Below are 19,946 nucleotides of genomic sequence, written 5' to 3'. Positions count from 1 at the left end.
AAAACCCTCTAACTCTGACAAAAAAACCCCATCACTAAACCATGTTTAGTGTGGTTAGGCATGTCAAGCACTATGTCTACCCATCTTTTAAATATCTCCAGGGATGGTGCCTCAACCACTTCCCTGGGCAGCCCATTCCAAGGCTTGATAACCCCTTCAGTGTAAAAACTTTTCCTAACATCCAACCTCAACCTCCCCTGGCAGAACTTGAGGCCATTTCCTCTTGTCCCATCACCTGTGACCTGGGAGAAGAGACCGACCCCACCTCTCTCCACCCTCCTTTCAGGGAGTTGTAGAGAGCGAGAAGGTCTCTCCTCAGCCTCCTTTTCTCCAGGCTGAACACCCCCAGCTCTCTCAGCCTCTCCTTGTAAGGCTTGTTCTCCAGACCTCTCACCAGCTTCGTTGCCCTTCTCTGGACCCGCTCCAGCACCTCAATGTCTTTTTTTGAGTTTGTTAACAGAGCCATGGCTCATTCCGTGCTGGCATGTCGGTACTCAGGGACGTTCCCAGGCACATTGCAATTATTAGTGTAAATGTACATTTTCTGATGCCCATGTTATGGTAGAGATGGAATAGAAACTAACAGGGGAGAACTAATGTATTTAATCAGTGAGGTTGTCACCATATATAAATGCCTCAGAGTGAGCCAAGTCTGTATTTTTAAGTGAATTAACCCAGTGTTTTAGTGTACAGAGAGTGCTGTATTGTGCTCGTGTCCACACTGCCTGTTGCCTGCCTGCTGCTGGTGCATTAGGTGATGTGATGAACATCTGTCAGTGGTTGTTTGTTCCTCCAGCCTCTCCCCAGCGAGAGGAGAGCGTGCAGTGACGTGTGATGTGTGTTGAGCAAAGTCTCCTGAAACGATTCTTCCAGATGATTCTGTGCACCAGAAGAGGCCTGCTTCGTTCGGTTAGGCCAGCAGAGTTCAAGTTACTGTAAGGTTCATAGTATAAAACCAAACTTTAAGGAGTTAAAAACTTGCCACCACGGTTCTTCTGGTTCTGCATGTGGCTTTTTGCTTAGCATACTATATATTTGCTAATGTTGAATCGTAGATAAAACACCAGAAAGAAAAGCCCCTTTTCTCTCTCTTTGGGGCTTTCATGAAGGGAAGCAAGCTTAAATATTTATGCAGTATTTCAGAATGTATAACACTATATGAATAGCTACTATTAAGGAATAGAGAGAACCCTTTTTGAACAGAGCCAGTAATAAATGAGGCAGGATAAATCGATGAATGGATTTAACATTTTATTAAGTCCTATTCACTAACCACTAAATATATTTCTTTAAAGTTTTAATGGCAAATTTCACTTTATATTATAACCAAAGAGACTTCTATCAGCTCGCTGTGAAAACAAGTCATCATTGCTAATTACACGTTGGTTAAATAAGGCAGCTTCAACTATACTTAGCCCGATTCTTAGTTTCCAATTCAACATGTCGAGGGAAAAATATCCTAACAGCTTAGAATAATGCAAAGGTACCCAACCTGCGGGGTTTTCTCTGTCTTTCACATTCTGGTCATGTAAACTTTTGCCTGATTGTGCATCTCAGTTTTTAAGTAGGTTCTTTGTCGCTATTCACAGCATAACGGTCTAAGAAAAAAGTTTCACAGCAACTAAATATCTTTTATTCTTAATGAATATCTTTTATTCTTTCTTCATGGTCTTGGTGTTCGTGTGTGTACCTGGAAATCTTAACTACACCACACAAAAGTGGTGTGATGCTCCCACTGTGTGGGCTTTCTGCCTGGCCAGCTGCTGATGGAACCCCCCTCTGATGGCATCTCAGTCACTGCTGGGAGCGAAGGATTGGCGAAGGTGGCACAGAACCCACTTACAGACACACACAGGGTTTGTGAAATCACAGTGAGAAGGAAGTACAGGCAGACAACACGGTTACAAATGGGTACAGCAGATCAGCTACCCTTAATTTGCACCACGCTTGCAGTAAACAAGTTATCTATAGCTCTTATTCGTACGACTTGCTGCTTCTCTTAAGACAAGGTGTAATTCTATTTCAGACCTTGTGTGAATTTTCATTTCTCTGTTAGGGGAGTACTGTAGCCTTTGTGGCTGCTCTCCAGCTTCAGCTGTTGTAGTATATTTTACCCTGAAACCCCTTTATCTGCTTTATATTGAAAGACAGTCTGGCCTGTCTTAATTAGAAGGCTGTTTCACTTTCAGAACATAAAAGTCATCTTATTTCACTAGGATTTGTTTCCAGCACTTCCCTCCCTAGGTTTTAACCAGGGAAATGCAAGAACAAGAAGTATTATTTCATAGAAGGTGCAGAGAATTAGCTAATGCTGTGGACATTTTCTACTTGAAGCATGCTATATTTATTGTTTTTTTTTATATTTATTGCCAGCATAACCATTTATAGGTTAGGATCCCTTCTGAACAGGCAGTACAACTTAGAGTAAATGCCCACGTAGGAGAAATGGGTTCTCCTGTGGGTTAACATCTGGGCAAATTCTTGAAAGAGCGTGTGAAGGTTTAAGGGCAGTTCCTTGGGTGACTGCAGTGTTCTGGAGCCAGCTGAGGAGAAGAGAAAATGGATACCCCATAAGGGTACCTCATGAATACCCCATTAGGTGCCGTACCTATGCTTCTGTAGAACACTTTCCCCTTATGGTAGCTGTTGGGATCTTTCCACCCAAGTCTGGCAAATCTTCTCCTTCATCAGTCAAAGGATGCTAATACATTCAGCTCAGGAAATCTTTGATGTTATGTGCCCTGCTGTTTGACAGGTGATGTCTATCTTCCCAGATGCAGGGACAGGATTTCATAGGAAGATCTGAGTACTTTTATCCCTCAAGGCACCAGACCATTGTACAAGTGGCTCCATGGGAACGAATTAAATGCTGTGGACAGATGGCTTCAAATTCCTGAAGGAGAGGGACTTGGATTCTGTCAGCAGCTCATCAATGTCCCAGTAATAGTTCTGTGTTGCTAAAATCACTTCCATCTTTCTGATTTTTGACATTCTGATATTTACTTCGCCTTTACTTTAAGGTGTGCTTCTCTAGTTATGGAGTTTGCTGAGGTAAATAAATAGTGCCAGTAGGGAGATAATTAAGATACTTACCAGTCTTTAGGTTCAGCCATGATACTGTGAGGACAACAGTTGTATTTATTTCTTGTAAATCTTGAGAGGCTATAAGCACGGTTACTACATCATTGTAGTGAAATATACCAACAATGTATGTAATTGTACATTCTGATAATCCCAGGGAGCTATGTTGGTTTAAGAAACAGATTCTGATGTGAAGTAGCTGCAAAAATAAATATTTCCCCTTTATTTAAAGGTGTCAGTTTTCACCTAGAATCCTGGCTTGGAAAAAGATATTTAGAAAACTTGATTCACTCCATAGGTTTATATTATATGTCTGCAAGTATAGTGACATAGTGTAATGTGCTAGATAAAAAATAAATTGAAAATGTATTGTAGACATAGTACATAAATTCAGCTTGGGAGAATGTCAGCTTTAGTTGTTAAACTAATAACCTTGTGCAGTGAATTGAGTCATTCTCTCAGATGACTGGCACCCTTTTAAAAGGTGGTTTATCAGTTTCAAGTTTTATAAAATACCAAAATTGAGACACTGATGTGTTGCAGCTTACTCTTCTGTTCATTTGACGTTGGTGTTCTCAGTGGCAAAAAGAGGGAGTCTAGTGTGGAATGAATAAGTAAAGCAGTCTTTGCTGACACTTTTGTACTGAAGTGATGAGTGTCTGCTGCCCACGTACATCAAACTGCTGCATAAGGATTTAAGGATAAACAGAAGCTCTCTAGAAATAGTCTTTATTCTATAGTTGTCTGTCTACCTGGTCCTCTTTCAATTGATCTTACTCCATATGGATGATCATATTCTTTTTTAGTTCCCCTGTCAGGCAAGTAAGTCATAATCCATTAGATACTGAAGGAAGGCGAAAGTGTCTGTATTCAAAAATGCTGTTCCATCTGAAATGTCTAAATACCCCCTCTTTCAGTTGTTGGGCTGCAGACACAAATTGGGAATCAAGAAAATTCAAGCAACTTAACAAACTTAAGAAAAAGAGAATAATCTTAATACTGGAATGTTTTAAAGATCATGAGAAACACTCCTGAGTTGCCAGCCTGGGCAGGCATAAATGCACCCAAGCATCAGATGTTTGCTGTGAAGATCATGAGAAACACTCCTGAGTTGCCAGCCCGGCAGGTGTAAATGCACCCAAACACTAGATGTTTGCTGTGAGGAAATGAGGCTCTTGTACCCACAGGTGAGAACCTGTGCCACACCAATGGTGCTCTGGTGCAGTTGGCACCTTTTGTCACCTGGTCACCGAAGCTCTTTGTTTCCTATAGATGACAGTGCTTAGAGGAGAACAAATTTTCTCTTCAGTCTGTTTCTATCCATAGTTAACTAAACAAATCTGGAGATTTACATGGTGAAACTTAGGCTGTTAAAATAAAAGTTATTTTTTCAATGGGGTTTAAAGTCTCGACTGTAATTGTTATTAGAGGATTATTTTGGGATTTAACCCCGTGGATTGTTTTCATTATGAAAAAGATTTCAGAGTGAAAAAGCCTGTTTTCTGGAAAGTATTGACCAAGCTATTGTACTGGAACTTAGTAGCTCAGGCTCTAAATAGATCTTTAAACCATAAAATAGATCTAAATTTCTCAGCCTCTTGTGACATAGTTCCAGGATACTTTTTTCTTTAGCTCTGGTGATAGAGGTGCTTTCAAAGAGATACATAAAGGAGGGCAATGTGGTGGTGCTTCAAAAAGCCAAGTAGTCTGTATTCCTCAATTGCTTCCTTTTCACCCTATTACTTCAACAGACTTGTATTTAAATAATCTTTTTAATGATGAGGTTTGTGTCTTTGGAAAATTGCTTTTCATTATCTACTTTGCTTTTCGTATTTATCTTTTATTCCTTTCTCATAGGCTTTAATGAACTAGATTTGCACATACAAAATGTATCTGTCTATTATCTAGCACTGTTGTACGTGGATTTCAGACCTATTGGATCTGTAATTTGTTTCAATTGCTTTTAGACAAATGTTCGTTTATATTTTTTAACGAGTTTTGCTATTTTAAGGAGCTGTCTATATAATGAGGAAACTTGACAATAACTTTTTCTGGTTCAAATTCTATCTTCTATTGCTTTCTGAAAAGTTGATCTTCAACGTCATGAATATGGTAATTTCTCTTTCTAAGCGGACTCTTTTTTGTGCTATTTTTGTTCCACAGTAGTTAGATGTGTAGTTCTAAGTCAGTATGTACAGCATGAGTTTAAAATGGAGAAATAGCTTTCTTATAAAAAAGTTAGCTGCAAAATGAAAATCATTAAATGATAATAATACAATAATCATGGTTCTAAATTTTGCAGTGTTCATCCAAGCATCTAATTCTAGTGTGAAATGGTACTTCTTAATAAAGAGGAATTTTTAAGCAGAGTTAATCTTCTAATGGAGGATAGCTGTCACTTAAATTTTGTGGATCAATGATTTTCAAGGAAAGAAAGAGTTGTCAGAGAAGAGTGTTCAGTAGAAAAAGAGGGCTTGCAGTGAGTGGGGTGAAGGTCAGAACAGGATTTCAGAAATACTGATTTGTACTCCTGTGGTTTTTAGAGATGCTTGCTTTTTGAATCAGGAAAGAGAAAATCTGTTTAGCTAAGAGAATGTACTAAGGACATCAGCCAAACTTTCAGAATAAATATCATGATGTGGCAATGAAGATAAGGACCAAAAAATATTAAAAAGGTAGTGGTGATAAAATAATGAAATGACAACCTAACAGTTACATTGCGTCAGACTAAGTGTTCAATGAAATTCATACACTGGCCAGTCATGGAAAGTGCAGGAGAAATCGAGTGTAAATCTAATATGATCCTTCCTTGGCATGGCTTTTTAGGCTTCAGCAAGCAAATGTTTAAGAACTTCTCAAACTGTAGATTTTCTCTAATTTACAATAGTAATCATCACAGTGAACATTCCAATCTTTTATCTGACTTTTTTAACACTTTTCATTTTAATGATTTATTTTTTTTTTTGCCACAGTGGTGGCACAGTGTTTTGACCTCACATGATCCTGCAGTTATGAATTCCACAGTTAATAATATGGTAGGTAGGAAAAAGATTCCCTTTGTTTAAACTCACTACTTGATATTTTCATGGAGCGTGCTATGGTTTCGGTCCATTTCTCCACAGATCTCTCTTTTCCATGGTGAACTTTGTTACCCAAAAATCACTGCATACCTTACCGTCCCTTCCTCTGAAAATTTCTTATTGCTCAATATTTGAAGACTGGACACTCAGCACTGTGCACAATATTCAAGAGTTAAGTGCCATATAAAGGCACAATGATGCCCCTCTCTTTTCTTGGCCTTTCCTAACAATTGTTACATTCTCTCTATTACCACTGTCAATCACTGTGACGATACTTTTTGATAACTGACCCCTGAATCTCTTCTGAATGGATGTAAGTAAATCACTGTGAATAACCATTCCTTCTTGTGCTCAGTATGTTAACAATGGATTTAAGTGCTTTAATTTTATTGATTTATTATTTTAGCCTGCATATTCCTGAGTGAACTGCTGGGCAAAAAACAACTGAGACAGGAATTACAGGATTCAATATTTTCTTGCAATATTATTTCATCATTTTGTCATTGAGATTCTTAGTTGTGAGCGTGGCTTGATAGTCGCAACTTCGAACTTCACAGTAGATTTATAATTAACAAACGTCTGATCTATATCTTTAAAGATTAAAACCTGTGAATGGCCTGGACTGCTTCTCATTGGAGAGGAAGTCACAAAAAAAGCATTCAACCATGATGGGGTGGAGGGTGGACATATAGTACAGGTGAAAACCTAGACCCAAGAACCATTGGGTTATAGTACACAGTCTTTTCCTTTGGTAAAGACTAAATTAAGGTTCATATTTAGTAAATTAGTTCAGTGGGGTTTTGTAGGCCGTATGCAATTATAAAATTGGAATATCATGACGGGGGTTGTTCTGCTGCGTTAAATGAGCTCCTCCTAACAAATCCAACAAACACTGGGGAATGTTTTTTGAGAACAAGCTCTCTGAGTGAGTGATGAAGGAATGGTGTCTTGCTATGTTGGCACAGTCTGGCCACAACATGGGGGAAAAAAGTTAAACAAAACCATTCTTTAGTAGAGTAGATAAATAAGTAAGGTTGATAATCGCACCAAAAATTATTATTCAATAATATGGAATGTGTAAAGTCTTTTCACAAGGAGAAAGAAAAATACAGTTGTAAACTATACAAGGTAATTTCATCATAGGATGAAGAGAGACTAAATTATCCTCAGTCTTTCAGCCTCTAATCTTGTCCAGATAGCAATGATATCGTCTGTATCTTAGGTGGTATCTCTTTTTATTTACATTAGTTGCTGGGAAATGAGGTGACCTACTTCTCTGAGAGGCTGTGTTAAATTTATTTGTTTGTTGGGCTTCACAGTCTACACCGTGACTTACTAGTCAAGTAAACATTTCATTTCAGCAGCTCTGAGAAGGTGAGAGGATTCGTGATTTCTGCTGCCTGCTTGGTCGCTGACAGAAAATGCCTCCAGACATAGTAAGGCCCTCTCCCCATTTTTTTTTTTACCAGTTTAATATCAACCTATGTCATGTTAGCAGAGATATCAATATTATGCATAAGAGTGTGAACTATTTATAATGCATAATACATTGTATGTTATATAGATACTTAAATTGTAGCACATGTCTGCGTAGTCTTGCATGGCATTGACATAATGCAGGTTGTAAAATGTGATAAACATGTATAACTTCACCCTAAAGTAGGTTATAGTTGGTTCCAAACTTTTCTTGTCAGGTATTATTAATTTTGTTAGCCAATATACCTTTATATGGCTGTTCTATCTGCAGTGAGAATTATTATATGCTTTGCAGAGTTCATGAGGGTTTACAGCGTATAAATAATATTTCAGTTTGGCATATAAATGACAGTATAGAACATAAAGATCTCTTGTAGATCAGACTGAAGTTCATTTAGCTCTATATCTTAGCTCTGTCAAAGGTCAAGATGTTTAAAGAAGGTAAAAAAAAAAGAAGCATATATTTAGATGTAATAGGAATGCTCTCTGATTCCCGTTAATTTACAATTCAAGGATTTGCCAAACAGGAGCTAATCTCATTGTATTACTTTTACATTGAAATACTTCTTGACATATTTTTCATCCATTAATTTTTAAAGCTGTTTTTGGTTAATCTTTTTATTTAGAATCTGCAACATTCTGTGAAAAAGAACTTTGTTTCTGAACTGTGCATTCTGTGAAGATACTTCCTTCTCTACCTGCTAATTTCCATGGGTGTCCTCTAGTTTTTCCACTGGAAGAGCTACTGAGCTTCTGTTCTTTATTTTTATATTTTGTCACATTTTGTACAGAACTCCATTCCTCATCTTTGATCGTTTTCTGTCCTTCTTATATTTCTGCTACAAATTGAAGCTGAAAAAATGATTTGCCTTATTTTTTTTAAATTTAGTTTAGTATACCTGAAACTTAGGAACATCCTTTTTGAAAATTTGTTTTCTTTCTCTTTTTGCATTTCTCAAACTCATTTCCCTTGTAAAAGAGCAATGGGTGTTTGAATCCGAAACCACCCTTCTATACTTTTAAAGTAAACATTCTTCATTTTTGTGTAATACAGGTGTCTTTTTCAAGAAAAAGGTGTGCTGAAGAGCACATATCTTCATAAAGATTTCCTCTTTTTTCAGTCATTATTAAGGATAGAGAATAAGTCCTCTTTGTAACTTGATCTGTTTTACTGTGATTAGTTGACCCTTCAAGGATGTTATTGAACGTTTTATCCCTCGAGGGCATTTAAGTCGTATGATCTATTTGTTTATTTTGAATGGGCTTAGACTATTGTACCTTTTCAATAACTGTTAGGAGACATGTTGAAAGATGGCACAGAAGTATACATTTTCATTACACATAAGGATTCTCTAATGCAAACAAATTGAGATTTATTATCCTTTGTGGGCTAAACTCTAATGTTTTATGAAGTTTTGGCTACCATAGAGATTATTTACATTTTTTCTGAGGGTATGCACATAAGACTACAGACACATCTTTTTGATCTTTTTATTAAACTAAAACTTTTAACATTTTTATTAAACTGAGATGGTATTACATCTTTTTGATCTTTTTATTAAACTAAAAATTTTAACATTTTTATTAAACTGAAATGATATGTTTATTTTTACCTTCTTCCTTCCTGTGGGGTCACATAGACAACTTTTTGGAGTTTAATGAAGCACTTTGCTTTTTTCTTTTAAGGCATCAGTCATGGACATACTAGGTGAGAATTTTACCTTCTTCCTTCCTGTGGGGTCACATAGACACATGAGCTTATAGCTTTTTGGAGTTTAATGAAGCACTGTGCTTTTTTCTTTTAAGGTATCAGTCATGGACATGCTAGGTGAGAACTGACAGAATAGGCATCTAAGATTATATAAATTCTTCATGTCATTTACAGCTGCATCTCCAGTCTTCATTGCTGTGATAAAAGGGGTTTGGATATAAATAATGTTTCTTTTCAAATATATTTTTGGTTCGGTTAGCGACCGAATCAAATCAAGCAAAAGTAAAAATGGTTTTAGACTTTCCAAGGAATGAATATGTGCGTTCAAATAGCAACCCTTCTCTTTTATGTATTCAGTAAAAACTCTGGCTTAAATTCACAAACCTTTTAGAGAATGAGGAACTGCTGTTGGGGTCATTTTTCCCAAAGGTGACTGAACCATATCCCAAAATGAGGGATGTGCGTTTGTGCGTTTATCTGCAAAAAAAGGTTTAAACTGCAAATCACTGCCATCAGTCTCTTAACTCTTGAGTAATAGGAGGTGGAGATGCCTTGCCTCAGAATGGCATGGGCTGGAGTCTTGGGAGAATGGAGATCTGACCCTCTACTTCTATCCCTGGCTATATCACTCAGTCCCACTGATGGGTAAAACTAATCCTTCATTCCTCACTCTGTATAAAACTGCTGAGTATGAGAACATTACAGCTAGAAATCTTTACTGTTCTGGAACAATTTTTGAGATTTCGTATTCTTGAAGAGTGCAAATCCTACTTTAAGCAAAATTGTATTCTGGTTTGCCACAATGTTCATATAACTTTCCATACTCTAATTTCCCTTGGTTACAAAGCAATTTAAGTTATGGGGTTTTTCATGAAAAAGTGTCTTCAGTTACTAATATGGTTTGCCACAATGTTCATATAACTTTCCATACTCTAATTTCCCTTGGTTACAAAGCAATTTATGTTATGGGACATTTCATGAAAAAATGTCTTCAGTTACTAATGTTAAACTCTTTCATATAGATAAAATAATTTTAATAAATAATGTAATTGGTAAATCAACACTTCACTTTCAGTGTGCATTAAAAGTGACAAATAGGAATCAGGCTCTGGGATGATTCTGTACAGAAGTTTCTCAAGGAATATGATAATGACCTACTTGGATAAAATTATGACTTTTGCCCCAATGAAGGAAGAAGAACTAAGCAAGAGAAAACAAGTCTTTCATGTTCCTTCAAAAAAAAAGTAGTTTTTCCCCTTAGGTATTTTTTTTTAATAGGAAAGTGGCAGTCTCTTAGAGACAATTGTTAAATAGACCACTACACTGTATCAATCAAAGAATGTGTCTTTCAGACTAAGTTTTTTTATAGAATTTTTTTTGTAAATCATTGCCGTCACCCCTAGTGGTATTAGGTGCTTGTGGGCAAAGGTTGTTTAGTGCTTTGGTCTTCCTATGAATTGTCTTTCTTTACTCCTGATTTAATCAATAGGAATATGAAAATCAAAATTTAAAACTAATTACAGGATTGTAGAATGAAAGCTGAAAAAGGCAGAATGGGGAAAAGGAAGAAAAGACAGAAAGAGAAAGACCATACAACTGTACTGACAAAGTTGTAAAAGAGATTTTTTGAACTTTAAGGAAACATTTTGCTACTATTTCATTATGTGCTTTTCCCCTTCCATCCACTTTTGAGGGGAAGAAAAGACAGAAAGAGGAAGACCATACAACTGTACTGACAAAGTTGTAAAAGAGATTTTTTGAACTTCAAGGAAAACATATTGCTACTATTTCATTATGCGCTTTTCCCCTTCCATCCACTTTTGAGGAGTATGTTCCATAATGAAGAATAATTTTAAAGAGTAATTCAGGGTCATTTTTTATGCTTAGTATTCAGCCACAGATGTAAAAATTTAGCATCTGAATCTAAGAAACGTATTCAGTGAAGTATGCCATAGAACGTGCCCCTTAAAAAGTACAATTATAATGGAAAGATTCCATTATCCCAGTTGAAGATAGGTTAAATGGGATTCCAAATGTAAATTTTTAAAACCCACAAGTGACTATCCCATGTAACAGCTACTCAGGGAACCATGAGAAAAGAAGAAATTTTTGAGTTGATCTGAAAGAATACACAGGATCCAGTTAAAAATGTTACTGTCAGAGAGCTACTCTCTAACTCTTTAGGTCACTATAATGTAATTAGATTCAATATTCTGACGAGAACAGCAGAATTCATTATATTACTGCTTAACTTAAAAAGGAAATCTATGTTAAAATGAGGAGTTCATCAAAAGGAAATTGGAAGGACCATTCAGAAGGGTAAAGTACATTCAGATACAATGGGGATAATTTTAATTTTAAAATATCAAATTAGAAGCTCAGTAAAAATCCACACTACCATATGAAAACAGATTTTAGTGTGGAAAGAAAAGGTATCATTTAATAGAAGGGTGAAAGAAATTTCTAGCTAGGAAATCGATATTCAGAAGGTCCAAGAAAGGAAACTAGAAAAATCTACACACTGTGCTTAACTATAGAAATATGGCATTCCAATAAAATCTAGAAAAATAACTTCCTAAAGGCATAAAAAACTATCAAAGTGATTGTTTGCCATGTATAAGCAACAGACACCCTTACAAAGAATCGTCAGGGCCAACAGATAATCACAGGGTGCTTATATATGAGTAAATGGTTCCACATTTCCACGTTTGTGTGGAACACAAGGGAAGAGCTTAGGGTATTTCCCCCTACATGGACACTTTTACTATAGGCTGTATCTTAGGATATACGTTTCAAATTACAGGGTGATTCTATATACAATAGAATACAAAAAATTGTCTCAATTCATCTTAGGTTTCCCTAAACCTAGGGAGTATCATCTCGCATGGGAATACAAAGGCTGAAAAGAAGACCTGCAGGTTAGTCTTCTCCAGAGGCATCTTAATGCCTCCTGTTTGATTCTTTACGTTACACACAATATTCAAAGAACTGAAATGGCACCTCTTGGCACAGGTGCTGGAATTACCTAAATGGGAGAGACTCTCAAAGTAAATTGCAGCTCAAAGCACAACTAGCAGGAGAAATTGTTAGGGGAGGGAGAGGTGCAAAGCACAGCTAACAGGAGTGGCTGGCAGAGGAGACTTGCTCACACAAAGAAGTTAAACTCATGGATCAAATGGTCTTTAAAGCACTTTGCTACCCAAGATGACTTAAAAAATGATTATAGTGTTCTACAAGAGCAGAAAACAGTTCAAATAGCAATTGACTCTCCAAAGGAAAAGGCTGTGAAATATTGTTGCTTAAGGATGTCTCTGTTGGCCTGTTTATCTACCTTCTCAGAGACTTCTTTTTGCCTTTAATAAAAAAATACTGGTTTTTAACCCTTTGATTCATAATTGCAAATGGTGAAAAAATAGCTCACATTACCAGAAAAACTAAAATAGTTTTCAGCTTTGTATGTAAGGATTATAACCACTGATTTTTTACAGAGACCTCCATAAATCTAAATCTCATCCTTATTGCTGCTATCAGGATCCTCACAAAAGGGGATTGCAGGGGAGGGAGAAGTTCCTCTTAGGGATGGGCAAAAGGCCAACACTGAAGAATCGCAGTAGAGCATTGAATGAATGTGTTCAGGATCCTCGCAAAAGGGGATTGCAGGGGAGGGAGAAGTTCCTCTTAGGGATGGGCAAAAGGCCAACACTGAAGAATCGCAGTAGAGCGTTGAATGAATGTGTGATAACATGTCAGTACACACAAAAGTAATGTACATGTTCAAAACGGTCCTCCCACTACATCTGCAACACTGTGCTGTGTTTTTGGTTTTATCGCTCAAGCATGAGATCAATGAATTATAATAAGTTGTGCTCTGAAAATGTCACCTCAGTGCTGAGTAGCTATCAAAAAAGCAAATATGACATTAAGAATTATTAGGAAAGGGAAGGAGAACAAAAGCAAATATCATTATATCACTGTATGAATCTATTGCCTTTATCTTGAATCCTGTATGGTGTTCTGGTGTCTCAAAAAGGACAAAAGAAAGCTAGAAAGGGTACAGAGAAAGGCAGCATGGATGATCAAAGGTATGGAAAGGGTTTAGTACAAGGACATGTCTAAGTAGATCAGGGCTCTTCAGCCTTGAAAAAAATGACTAATGAGGGGGAAGGCAGGAGATGAGATGGGAGGTTATAAAAGTGAGTGGCATGAAGGGACGTAAAGAGGTTCATTGTTTCTCATAATTAAAATATGAGGAGTAAAGTTGTCATGTGGCAGATTCAGAACATACTGAGGATGTACCTACCACAGTGCACATAGTCAGCTTATAAAGCTTTTCATTAACTGATACTGATTTGGCCAAAAAAAGTTTTATATGTGCATGGCAGAGAAATCCCAATAAGGCAACTATGCAAGAAATTTACCTCTGGAACAAGAAAGCCTGGCTGAAAACTTCACTATCATTTTGTGTTTACTTTTCTTTTATGGTCTTTTCCACACATCTTCCGGCCACTAGTGGAGACAGGATACTAAGTTGGAGTTAAGTTCTTGTGCTAGAGAGTTGGCCTGTTCTGGCTCTGAATTCATGTGAGTGGAGATTGAGTACCCTCCTTAGGAACTTTGGACATAAACCTGAATGTAGCTCCTACACTCTGTGCTAGGAAGTGAACACAAAGAACTCAATTAATGTTCTGTTTTCTGTTTTATAAAATACCACTGTGCTGAATGCTCCAGCTTGAAACCATTTTAGAGAACAGGCAGAGCTGACTGCTATCACTGATCGTGTCTTTGAGTGTGTTTCTTCAGACCATGCAGGTTCCAGATACCTACAGCTTTTTTGGAACTCTTCTTGGTTTTTACAAAGGGACTGCAAATAGCTTGTGTCCATGGTTTGTGCAGTGTTAAGAGTGTTTACATGAATCATGGCATATGAAGATGCATGATTGGCTAAAGTTTAGATGTTTTTTCACCTTGGCTTGTTTCTCTGCCAAAAGCCATGCATTTTAGAGCCAAAAGAGCTTAAAATATAGATGGAAGGGTATAGACGGAGCCTCTGAGAGAGTCTAAAAATAGGGACTAGTTGGTTTTCCTTTAGGCACGCACTGTGAGCTTTAATACTTCAACCATAAATGTATAAAGGTTACTGTGAATTCAGTCCTTTGGCAACTGGAGGCTCATTGCCTCCCAACAGACCCACTGTGGGAGAAACTTCGCAAGTGGAACTTCTCTTGCTTGACATCTTTGCACTGACCTGGGAATTTGCGCAGTGTTTTCTGCACTGTTTTGTCTGAGGGCTGTTTGAGGCACTGCAAGAGAGATGCTATTTTTATTTTGCGTTATTTTTATTTTTTTCTGAACATGAAAAAGAGGGGAAAAATAGAATCAGCAGTTTACCTGAGATGGCTTCTCCTATGCTAGTCTAGAGAAACATATGGAAAAATACAGTGATTAAGACTCGTATTGATTTCCTTCACCAGTTGAAAATACATTTGTTGAATTGATAAATATTTGTGACTTTGGTCCTTTAGCTATAATGCCCCCCAGGGGAACTTACAATAGGACTGAGAGTGATTTCCCACCTTGTAGCCTGTCAGTGAATATGGGGTAGGAAACAAGTTCATCTCTAGAGCACTTGCAGTCAGGTTTAATAAGATGGGAGAAGGACTTAGCTTTTTCTGCATTTCGGGTTCTTTGCCCTGTAGCAGAACATCTTCACCTCCACTCTGTGAGAGCAGAGGATGAGTCCTGCAGATGACCACGGCCAGCTTTGACTTTTGCAGTCCAACAGGGAGGTTTGCCAACTGAAACAAGTCCAACTGAGACCAACCAGTTGTTTAAGAGGCTGGATTATACGATGCTGAGGAGCACCTGAGTGCTGGCCTTTTTCAGCCTGAACATGGGAAAGCTAAAGGGAACCTTGTGCTACTTAAGGGCTGGTTATAGAGAAGAAGGAGCAAGACTTGTACATGTGCCCAAGCTGCAGCAAGGGAAATTCTGTGTAACCGTAAGAAAAGCTTCTCAGCTCTGAGGGTGATCCGACAGTGGAGCAGGTTGCCAAGAGAGAATGTGAAATCTCCATTCTGGGAGATTTTCAGAACTTGGTTGGACAAGCCCCGAGCAGCCTTCACGTAACTTTGAAGTTGGATGTATCTAAACATCCTGGGCATGTTTAGTTTGGAGAAGAAGAGGCTGATGGAGGATCTCATTGCCCTCTACAACTACCTGAAAGGAGATTACAGAGAGGTGGGTGTTGGCCTCTTCTCCCAAGGGAATAATGACAGAACTAGAGGAAATGGTCTGAAGTTGGGGCAGGGGAGGTTTAGATTAGATATTAGGAAGAATTACTTTACTGAGAGGGTGGTCAGGGATGTGGTGGAGTCACCATCCCTGGAGGTATTTAAGAAACGTGTAGACATGGCTCTTCAGGGCGTGCTCTAGTGCCCAAGGTTATTGGTTTGTGAGTGGGTGTGATGTGGTGAGGTATTGTGTGTGTTGTTGGTTTTTTTGTTTGTTTGTTTGCTGTTTTTTTTGTTTGTGGGTTTTTTTTTTTTTGTGTGTGTGGTTGGACTCGATGATCTCAGAGGTCCCTTCCAACCATGATGATTCTGTGATCTTTGAAGTTGGCCCTGCTTCCAGCAGGAGGGTGGACCAGACCGTTTCCAAAGGTTTTTTCCAACTTTTACAGTTTTGTGGATGCATGAGCCTATGTTATCTAGCTCTATGTGGGCTGCAGAGAATATGCAACTGCCATATTACACTTGGACTTGAAATCAGTTTACAAAACTTTGTTTATTATTGGGGAAAACCCCTTTATTCTGTAAATTCTGCCCCTCCTTGGCAATTACAGCAATTCTCCTGGGTCAGTTTTAAAAGTGGCTTCCCATAAATTATTACTATATTCCTGTGGACGTGTTATCTGTTGAAGACTATTATAGAATTGACCCTGCTTCTCTCTCGACACATAAATGCCAGAAATGCATGTTTTCCTTGTGTTTTTTTGTGAACTGCCATACCTTCTGTACTCCAACAGCCACCTACCCTATAAAAAAATATGGTTTTGTACTGTTTCGGCAAAAAAACATGCTTGGGGTATTTTTGGTTGGTGTGGATATTTTTTCTTTTTAGGATTACAGCTTGCAATAAGACGGGTCTATTCTGAAAATTATGTGTACACTGATAAAAGATTTATCTAACAGTTTATTGCAGGACCTTTCCAGGAATGAATATTAGGCTGATTGGTCTATCATTCCATCAGTCCTCCCTTTTCTTATCCTTAAGAGACACATACTATATTTGCCCTTCTCCAGTCCTCTGGGACCTCCCCTGTCCTCCAGAAGCTCGTAAAGATAATTGTTAATGGTTCAGAAATCACTGTCTAGTTTCTCTAAGGTGAATTTAATAAGCACCAGCCAATTTGAAGACATTTATCTTATCTAAATATTCTTTAATGTATTCTTTGCACACTTTGCCTTGCAATCCAGTTTTTTTCTTTAAGTAATCTTGAATGTCTTGTCAAGATTTACCATTTTGTGAAGGCTGAAGTGAAGGAGGTGTTAGTTAAGTTTCATCTTTCCCTCCATTATTTTTTCTACTTTTTCATTACTACTGACTTACTTGCTTTCTTTTTTTTTATCAGGTATTTTAAAATTCTTCTTGTTCCTTTTGTCTCTTGCAATTTGAAACTCATGTTATACTTCAGATTTTTTCAGTTGTATATCTCTATATTCTTCCTTTATTATATGACCTTGCTTTCCTTTTTTCTGTGATTAATTTTTGACAGCTTCTCATTGAAGATTTCCAAGTGTAATGGCCTATTCTTTCCTTTATTTAGGGGAATTTGGGCATTTAAAGTAATCTTTCTGCATAATTTATGCACACGTTTATCCTCAAGGCATTTTTCAAAAAGACCTTTAATGAATTTCTCGAGTTGCTCTTGGTTTTGATGGTGGTGGTGCAATGGAAGATGTTTCTGTTTTATTTATACAGTTGTTGTATGTCATTTTTCCTAACAAATCAGCTTGTGACTGGTTTCACCAGAAGACCTCTCTTCATATTGTTAATCTATTCCTGTTAGGTAGCACCAAACCTGTAAAAACCACTCCCATGGTAACTTCTTCACTCTGAAATGACAATTTGCATTCAAGGCAGCATCCTGACAAAGTCTGAGTTTTCTCATGTGGTGCCAAAGTATCCAAAGTCTCTGCCACATCTCCTTTAGATGCTTTTAAAGTTTCTCATTCACAAAAAACAACACCCACCCCCACTACCCAAAGAAAAAGAGGTAGTCCTCCTCACTTTCTGGCTCAGTTTAGTATATTTGCTCTTTTCCTCTCTTTCTTTGCACCCACTCTCCAAGATTTTCATCAAACTCTTCTATCTGTTTCTCTTATATTACAGCAATTATATGTGTTCTTGAAACTAAGCATATTTGCACTTTTATTCCCTTGAGAGATCTTGCTAAACAAGTGACTTGTTCCATGCCAATATTCCTCTCTGGTATTAAATGTCAAGACATTTTTTAAAATTGTTGGAATTATTAAATTAAGGCGCTTTTTTTTTGTTGTATGCTTTCCTGTTTTACAAGATTAGAGATAACTTGCAGTCATTAATATACTTTAGTTTTTAAATTCATAATTCAGAGAGAAATCCAGTCTTTAGCTTAGATTGTAGAGGTTACTAATTGTTGCAGAATCCTATAGATCCATGTGAAAAAAGGGAACGTTAATAAACACCAATCTATCTAATTTTTGCCAGATTTTATCCTTCTGCTTGGTAGAGAGAGCAATTCATTTTTTATCAGGCTGCCAAGGTTCTTTAGTCTTTTGGTAATGCGACATAGTCATGAGATTCATCAGACTGTCAGATCTGTGAACCCTAGCTGCATTCAAAAGGTGTTTAATAATTCAAAAAGGAAGTTTCCTGTATCTGCAGCAAAAGACGAAGTGACTGGTTAGTCCCTACTATTAAAGAAGTAGTCAATATGTGAGAGACTGAGGTCAAATAACCTGTATTTAAAAACTCATTGGAGCAAAGCAACAATTTTTTATTATTTTAATTTCTTCTACCACTTCCAATATGGTATTATGTTTCTAACTAAATCCTCTATTTGATAAATCTTTTATATTTGAAAGTCTTATATATACAATTAGTATCAAATTCTGAAACTTTGGGGTAAAGTCTAGTACATGTATTAGATTGGTTTTTATTCCATTTTTTTGAAGTATAAAATTTGTTCCGAATGATAGGATTTTAGACAATTTTATATATGTATCAGATAATCTTGCCAGTACATTAAGCAGCACATTTCAGCCTCAGCTGCTTTTTGACAACAGAAATTGATAGTTGTTAGCACCTTCTTGCGTTCTGCCATCAATTATGCAGACGTGTTTTCCCATAACAAAGCCAGTCATGGAGCGTAATTTGTGAGATAGCAATAATTTCAGACAGACTCAGCAGCCTGCTATAAATAAGGCACTTTTTTGACAGCGCTGTGATCAACGCTAGACAGCAACACCATAAAGCGATGGAGTGCTCTGCACTCCTTGCCTCAAACAAAGGTCTAGTCTTTCTTTGAGCCTGCATCAAATGGTCTGCTGCTCTGAGGGTCAGAAGACGTTGGGAAGAAGAAAGTGAATGTATGTTAGATATGAATTTCTGCAGAAAAAAAATCCTAATTTTGCAAAAAAATCCAAAATATTTTGAAGAGGGAATTTTTAAGAACAATAGCTGCTTAGTTATTTTCCCAACACAGTAGTGTTCATAAAGGAACAGAGGTATCTGGGGGCTAAATGCTCTTCAACTAGGATGGAAATTGAATAGGCAAGTGTGGCACTTTTCATTAAACACTTCTGTTATTGGAACTACAAATACTTTATATGTCCTTTTTGGTGTTTTTCTTAACACAGAATGAAAGTAGCATGTCTGTAACACTTGAGAGGAGATAGATGGGTAGTCCATGTCAGGTTTGCTCAGCACTGGAGAAGAGTGACAAGGGACAGTGACCTGCAGATCCCTCCCAGCTGCTATTTTTCCTTGGGGTGGGGTGTGTGTGTGTGTGGCTTTCTTCACATGGCTGGAAGCACACCTCCCATGGGATCGAACCACAGATAGAATCATGGAATGATTCAGGTGGGAAGGGACCTTAAAGATCATCCAGTTCCAACCTCCCGCAATGGGCAGGGACACTTCCCACTAGAGCAGGTTGCTCAAAGCCCCATCCAGCCTGGCCTTGAACCCCTCCAGGGATGGGGCAGCCACAGCTTCTCTGGGCAACCTGTTCCAGTGTCTCACCACCCTCACAGGAAAGAATTTCTTCCTAATATCTCATCTAAATCTCCCTTCTTTCAGTTTAAAACCTTTACCCCCTTATCCTGTCACTACACTCCCTCATAGATACTTTCATCACGAGGATGGTGGGCTGCAGGGGAGCTGCTGGTCTGCCAGTGGGTGTTTGGGGAGCCCATGTTGAGATGAATACCTGTTTGGTAACAAAATCCTGGAAGTCTGTAATTGTCCTGTAACATAACATGGAGAAATTGTATTGTCTGCCCTTTGTGGTTCATCCTGGCCACATGGTCCTTCTCTGTCGAGGAGAAGCATCCCTT

The 19,946-nt window shown here is 37.7% G+C and overlaps 1 protein-coding gene across 6 annotated transcripts in view; it reads left to right on the top strand.

Moving 5' to 3' along the window:
- KCNIP4 (Kv channel interacting protein 4) overlaps positions 1-19,946 on the top strand; it is a 491,412-nt gene that overhangs the window by 191,417 nt on the left and 280,049 nt on the right. The window contains exon 2 of one of the 6 annotated variants that reach the window (XM_014937077.1): positions 7,523-7,597. The exons of the other annotated variants lie outside the window; for them this stretch is intronic. The gene's annotated coding sequence lies outside the window, so the exon portion shown is untranslated. The remainder of the gene's footprint in view (positions 1-7,522; positions 7,598-19,946) is intronic. 6 annotated transcript variants of the gene reach the window in all.

This window comes from Calidris pugnax, unplaced genomic scaffold (genome assembly GCF_001431845.1).
Source record: "Calidris pugnax isolate Ruff unplaced genomic scaffold, ASM143184v1 scaffold49, whole genome shotgun sequence".
Classification (NCBI taxonomy): Eukaryota; Metazoa; Chordata; class Aves; order Charadriiformes; family Scolopacidae; genus Calidris; species Calidris pugnax.
Note: the sequence above shows the minus strand (reverse complement) of the source record. Positions and strands in the feature narration are given on the sequence as shown.